The 6,908-nt window shown below is 48.4% G+C and overlaps 1 protein-coding gene across 2 annotated transcripts in view; it reads left to right on the top strand.

Annotated features, from left to right (window-relative positions):
• The first annotated feature begins 777 nt into the window (after window positions 1-777).
• Window positions 778-6,908, top strand: part of Sparcl1 (SPARC like 1) — a 25,754-nt gene continuing 19,623 nt past the window's right edge. Inside the window, exon 1 of one of the 2 annotated variants that reach the window (XM_051170613.1) lies at window positions 778-1,059. The gene's annotated coding sequence lies outside the window, so the exon portion shown is untranslated. Of the gene's footprint in view, window positions 1,060-4,453; window positions 4,596-6,908 lie in introns of those variants that run through there. The other variant, XM_051170614.1, reaches the window with a different exon arrangement.

Genomic DNA, 6,908 nt, shown 5'->3' with positions numbered 1-6,908 from the left:
TAGACACATATATACAGAATGCATAACCGGCCTACTGAGGTTCACTCCTTTAATCTCAGCATCCAGGAGGCAGAGGCAGACAGATCTCTGTGAGCCCCAGACTACCCAGGGCTACATAGTGAGACCCTGACCTCAACAACCAAATGCCACAACCCAAAAGGCAAAAATAAGCTGTAGTCTAGTTCCCAGAGAGACCTCTTCCTACCATTGCTATTGCAGGGCTTACAGAAGGGGGAGGGGACTGCGCTGGGGAGGAGCAGGCTGTGAAGCCCAGCTTCTCTAAGCCAGGGTGCCCCTGCTCTGTAAGAGGCAACCTGTATTCCAGAGGCGCTTGCGCAGAGGATGGTTCAAGCGGCCCAGAATGGTTCGCTGTTAACATTCACACTGCACTAGTGAGGACAGCTTCCAACCGAGCAATTAAAAAAAGAAAAAGGCATCTGCCGCAGTTACCCGTCTCTCCTTTAACCCTGACTTTGCAGTTGCCCTAGGAATAAACAACAGTGTGAAGTCTCTTTTCAGCGTCTTAAAATCACCCCCACCCCACCCCACCCGTGCACTCCCAAGGGATCCTGGTCATAAGATCTCTCAGAGTTGTTTGAGGAGGGAAAAAAAAGAGCCAGTGCTCACATTCTGGCCAAGTTAGGAGCCTATGAGAACAAGAGCCTCGGGGAGGGCTCTTCCTCCCAGCGAGCAGCAGAATTAGCTAGCTCCCTCCGCGCGCGCGCGCGCCCTCAGGGTCTGCTTTCCCTGCAAAGCTCAGCAGCACTGAGAGCGAGGTCCAGGAACCTGCAACAACAGAAAAAAACGATGGCAGCCTGAAAGCCCCTCTGGTGCCAACCTCCAAATTCTCATCTGTCACCTCAGAGCCTGCTTGGCTGTCAGAGCAGCAGAATTTCAACTCCAATAAACTTGAATGTGCTCCTAGGCAAAGCAGCCAAGGTAACGAGGAAGGGGGTTGGAAGAGATCCTCTTGGGCATTTGTCAAGCTTTTACTTCCTGGCTGTGTGCACAGAGGGGATTCAAGGGACAGCAGCTCTGCAGCCAGCCACCTCTCAGCAGGTAAATGTTACATTCGCTGTGTTGCCCAACCGAGGGTGTTAAAGTGGCTTCGGTGATCTGAAAGGACCGTGATTTTGCTTTTTAAAAAATTCTAAGCCATTCATTTGGTTTAAAAAAAAAAAGTCCATTTTGAGTATTTATGGGGCGGGGGGAAGGGGGAGAATTTTACTTTTTGTAGTCATGTCTTTTTTCTTCTTAAGAAATTAAATATCAAGTACCAATAAGCCATAGTTTTAGAAATGACCGAACCAGAAGTATAGATTTCAAAATCAAGCAATACGCGTGTTTGCTGTGTTTAAATTTTCTAGAGTGATCTGTCATAGTCGCGTGCCTGGTGGCAGGGTAGGGGTGAGACGCTTCTCTTGTCTAAGAGTTAGGAGACCTCTCTAGCAGTTTATTCTTCTTTGGTTGTTTTCAAACCGTTCCTTCCCAGTTCCTTCCTCTAACCGTGTTAACAGCTCTCCCTCAGCTCCTACTAGCATTTGTTAAGATATACACAAGGGCACATGAAAGTTGCCCAACTCCTGACTGTGTCGTCTTTAGAAAAACAGAATGCAGGCGGAGAGTTAAACACTCAGAGCATCTGTGCGGTGAGTCTTAGCAGGGCTCGCCCACCTAGCTCTTCTCAGACAGAGTTCACTGGAAGCCCCGCTTGCTCAGTCCTCCAGGTGCAAGCTCACCTTGTGGAGGGGGTAGTGGGGGGTAGGTAGTGGGGGGCAGGACTAGAACCCTACTTTCAGCAGCAGATCACTGCCCCAGAAGCCCTACAGCAGACTCATCCGACTGCCTTCTGTCTGCAAAGAGGTTAAATATGTCACCTTGACACTGGAGACTCCTCTGGGGCAGGCTCTAGCCACGCCAAATAGAAATGTGCCCACAATCAAAAAGAAAAAAAATTTATTCTCTCCTTTCTCTGAGTACTGGGCTTTTATTCTTTCCTTCATAGCTTGCTCTGCTAAATCTTCATGCTTCTGACTGACTGGTTGTCTTTGTTTTTCTTAAAGACCCTCTTAGATTTTGCATCATCTAGTGAAATCTAGCCAGGCGGAGCAGTTTCTGCTCTCTGGTTGTCACTCAGTTAGCCAACGCTGGTCCCACATCTGGGGGAAAGAATATGTGTGTTGTTCGAACCCCAATTTTTCAAATACTTTTTGTACAGGCACTGAGCAATTAGGATCCTAAGGGGGTGTCTTCCTTGTCCTTCAGCTTGCTCTCCAGTGAGCTACCATGGCACAGATGCACAGTGGAACAGTAAGTAGTGATGACAGAATGAGGTGCACGCAGGGAAGCATCTGGAAAACTCCAAAGTGTTCGCCTCACCCCTCTTGACTCGCGTTCTTACCCAGCTGCCTTGCAGTGCACGGCCCTGCGGCTGCTTTGGTTGAGTTTAGCATGCTATCCAAAACATGTTCCGAACTTTTTTTTATTTTCCTGTCAAGGATGACACAAACAACTGTCAAAGGCTCAAAGTGTGCTGGACTTTCTTAGTTTCCTAGAACAAGCTTTGGTGGATGGGGGGACAAAAGCCCTGTAAGCCCAGGAGAGTCCCTCCACGGGTCTCAGAGGATGCCTGCTGCCACAGCTGCCTTTGCGATGGTGTTGGCCCCTAGCCACAGCCTGTTCCTTTGTTATGGACATCAAATGAGGTACAGAACTCTGGGAGAGAGTGGCCGCTTCAAAAAAAAGCAAAGTAGGTTGTGGTAGCACACAACCATAATCCCAGCAAGGCTACACAGAGAAACGCTGTCTCAAAAAAAACCACACACACAAAAAGATTACATAAATATGGTTATTTATTTATTTAGGTTTTTTTTTTTCAAGAAAGAGTTTCTCTATGTAGCCTTGGGTATCCTGGACTCATTTTGTAGACCAGGCTAGCCTTGAATTCACAGAGATCCTCCTGCCTCTGCCTAAATGTGTTTCATATGCACATTGTCATATGAAATAGCTTGGGGCCTCTGGACAAATGACTTTGCCTTTTTGTGCTGTAGGAGCCCTCTGTCATGACATCGGAACCATGACAACAATAGATACTATGTAGAGATGTGATGTGAAAACTAAGCCGGGCATGATGGCGCATGCCTTTAATTCCAGAACTCGGGAGGCAGAGGCAGGTGGATCACTGTGAGTTCGAGGCCAGCCTCGAGTGAGTCTAGGACAGCCAAGGCTACACAGAGAAACCCTGTCTCGAAAACAAAAAAAGAAAAAAGAAAAGAAAACTAAATGGGGAAAGTATCTATGCCTAGTATATATTACTCATAGCAAATGCAGAAGTCTTGGTCTGGCAAGGGTGTGGACTCTAGGCTGTCCCTGTACTTGCACACTCTGCTCTAACAATTCCTGTCAATCTCCATGTCAGGGTAGCAGCCGTGGCTGCAGAATCGGATGCACCTGAGCTGCAACCCCAACATCCCCCCCCCACAAGCTGTGTGAGCTCAGCCCATCAATTCTACCTCCAGGGCTCAGCTGAGCATCACTCAAGCAAATGAAACCCACAGGTGAGGTTGCTGAGAGGCTAAGCGGCATAGTTATCATTACAGGAGTGGACGTGGCACCAGCCAGAAGACTAGACTCACCAGGAAAGTCACCAGTTACCACAGGAAATCCCATGCTCTGAGCTGTCTGTATGAACGTAAATCAAGGCTTCTGGTAACAAAGTTAGAAATAAGAAGGAGATATTCTTTGTCTTTTCTTTATTCAAAGAAGTGTAAAAGAAAGCGTTTACAGGGCCTCGGCATGAGGTGTTTGTCACCAAAAGTCTCCATGCTTCAGCACATGAAAGGGGGTGCTTTTCAGTGCCAGCCCTTCCAGAGGCAGAGAGGAGCCTTGCCACTCTGCAGTCAGCTCTGCTTTGGGGGTCTCCTTGGACAGGGGGGAAAAAAGCTCCAACCCTCTTCCTTCCAGACCTCTCCCGAAGGCAAGAATGGAGGCCTTGACTTGCTCTGGCTGTTCTCTGCTGACACGCAAACAAAAGGGCTCCTTTGGTGGTGGCTGTTGTGTTTTTTTTTTTTATAGACCTCCCCCCTATGTTCCCAGCACTGAGATGTCAGCTGCTTTTTTGTAAAGTCGGAGCTGCCTGTCGCCATAGTGATGAAAGGGGATAGAGAGAGTCCCAAGTCATGACCGGCTCCATTGAATCAGCTCTTGTTGGCCTTAAAATCCTTCTGTGGAGATGAAGTCCCCAGTCTTGGCTCATTTCCCTCCTATTACGCAACCGACGCATGTGCGGCAGCAGCTAAATGTTTCCTTTAAAGACTCCGTGAATCGGAGGTATTAAGGCGAGAGGGTAAAGCAGAAGCCGCCTCCCGCGGCATGCCAGGGGAGACAACCCAGAAGGGAAAGGAGAAATAGGAGTCCCCTCACTTGACGACACACAGTGCAGTTGTCACTCGGCATCTAGCCTGTGTTGAAGCCTTAGCCTCACTGTATGATCAACCGACTGACCGAGCTGACAGGAGGGTGCTCAGCAAGGATCAGTTCTGTCAAAGGAAGGCTGGCGCGGGTGGCGACCTTTTGACCTTGGAATCTCCCAGAGGGTAAATTGTAATAACATCCTCAGAAAAAGCATTCATTAATTGCGAATCTGGGAGTTTGTGAAGGAAAAAGAAATGGAATAGGTGTCGGCTTAGGAAAAAGGAAAAAGAAAAGGAATAATTATCAGTTTAGGACTTGACTGGGTTTTATTATTTATTTATTTATTTTCACATTTAAAGAAAGGTAAAGACATTCCCTCCTCCCTGAAGTGTTAGCTCTCATGACATCTCTGTTTCTCTGGGGATTTTTAGGACAGACAATTACTTACATACTACTATTTTCATGTGATGCCTCAAAGCACCGGTGCATGTAGTGTCCCTTACCCTGTGACACGCCAGGGAGGCAGCAAGGAACAGACCTGGAGCACTGCTGTGTGTAGGGTCATGGCTGCTAATCAAACCATCAGAGGGATGGTTGTTGCATGTGCAAGCACAGGTGACCTTGAGGACAAAGCCATCTTTATTTTCTAATGGCTTCAGCCGAGCTAAATGTGCAAATGGGCAATGCACAATAACGTGTCCTTAAGATTTCTATCTTATTTCACGTACACATCTTCATTTCAATTGTTTTCTGTATTCTATTACCTCATATTCCCTGCCTCCTGTGGGGAGTTTTCATGTGTGTGTCTGCAACATCATGTGGACTGGAGCCACTCCCCGGCTGCCTCAAGGTGGATGTGCACAATCCTTCTGCACAATATGAGTCACCTTTAAAATCCTGCTGACGCCGGGGATGGAGCCCCCGGCACAAGCTCTTGCTCTCAGGTGATGCCATCACATTTTTAATTACTTACTGTCCTGTTTCTTCCTGCGTCCTCTACAGGGCTTATGTAAAACCACTGAGGTCTGTGAGTGGTGATCTGGAGTTGTGCGATTTCAACACTTCCACTAGTGAAGTCATGCCTTAAGAATAGTGGCTAAATCTGCTTTATTCCCTTTCTTGCCTGTTTTGTCAAGGTTGCCTTCCTAGGAATGCCAACAGGCAAGGCTTGAGACCACTTCAGACTGGCTTTCTGAACAGGGGGTTTGTTGCTCAAAAGGACGTGATTCAGATCACCTGCTTTAGGGAAAGTAACACATCAGCGTGTACAATATGCAGAATGGTTGCTGGCGGTGAGAAGACCCGCCCTCTATCTGAGCACGTATCGCATATAACTGTATGCTGACACATATGCCGCATGGTTAAAGCACGCTTGCTCTGAGAGAGTTTCACGGAGCTTCGCCTGTACTCAAGGTTAAAAGTAGCTTCTCCCTCCCCTCCCCCACCCCATCTGAAGGCTGACTAGAGGCAGCAGGATAGTTGTGAGGAATACATGTGAGCATCTTGTGCAAAGACCTTAGAGCAGGAAGGATCATCATAGCTTAAAGGACAATCTGACGGACAACCAGTCAGCCCGTCTAGGAAAGAAGATGCAGAGAAAGAGATGCCGAATCCTGAGTTTCCCACAGAGCGCTCCAGCACCCCACTCGGGGGAGGGGGGGCTCTGCCTGACTGGCTGCCTTGGCGTGTCATCAGAGACCCGGTGGCCGTGAGCCTTGCCCACCCCAAATGAAGATCCGCAAGATAACAGTTGAGAAAGAAACGGGTGTCTGGGGTCTAGGAAAGTCTGAGAACGTCACGCTCTCTCCCGGAACAGGCGCACCTTGAGGTCAGGTGGTGACTCGGCAAAAAACTCAGCACAGAAGAGCTTTGTGGGATCCTTCACGAGGCTTCATTGCCAAGCTGTAGCCAGCTCTCCCTGGAGACCCGTTAATACTTTAAAAGCCCAGAGCATCGGTGTTAACTCTAGATCAGGTAGCAGCATGCCTTTGGTAGGTGGAATATGACTAAAGGATTTGCTTTCAGATTGCATAGCCTGTGGCTCTCACGGAAGGCTAGGAGAGTGCTGAGTCTGGCCATGGAGTGCCAGTAATAGCCATTTGTTTGCTGTCTCTCCAGAAAGGAGATTTCCCATAGCTACAATAACTACTAAAAATAGTGGCCTCCTGGCTTCCTCTGATACAAAGGACCTCAGCAGAGAAGAGCTGGCCTTATTTGGAAGTGTGGATGTACATGTTCCAGGAAATCAACCGTTAAAAGCAAGAGAAAGGGGGCAAAGCAGAGAGAATAGTCAAGGTGGGTGTCTCCCTGTTTGTGGAGTCCCTGGTAAGTCTTTCTCAGGCCCCTTAAGTGGAAACAAAGGTGAGCAGACCAAATGGTTGTAAGCCCTCAAGGTCAGAGCCGGAAGCCAGTCTCCATGGTGAGGAAGGAGAGGAGCTCAGCAGCCTGATGACTCAGGGCGGACGGAGGCCAATTCAGGAAGGAGGCAGAGCTCC

This window comes from Acomys russatus, chromosome 28, assembly GCF_903995435.1.
Source record: "Acomys russatus chromosome 28, mAcoRus1.1, whole genome shotgun sequence".
Classification (NCBI taxonomy): Eukaryota; Metazoa; Chordata; class Mammalia; order Rodentia; family Muridae; genus Acomys; species Acomys russatus.
This window is presented reverse-complemented; position numbering and strand designations above follow the sequence as displayed.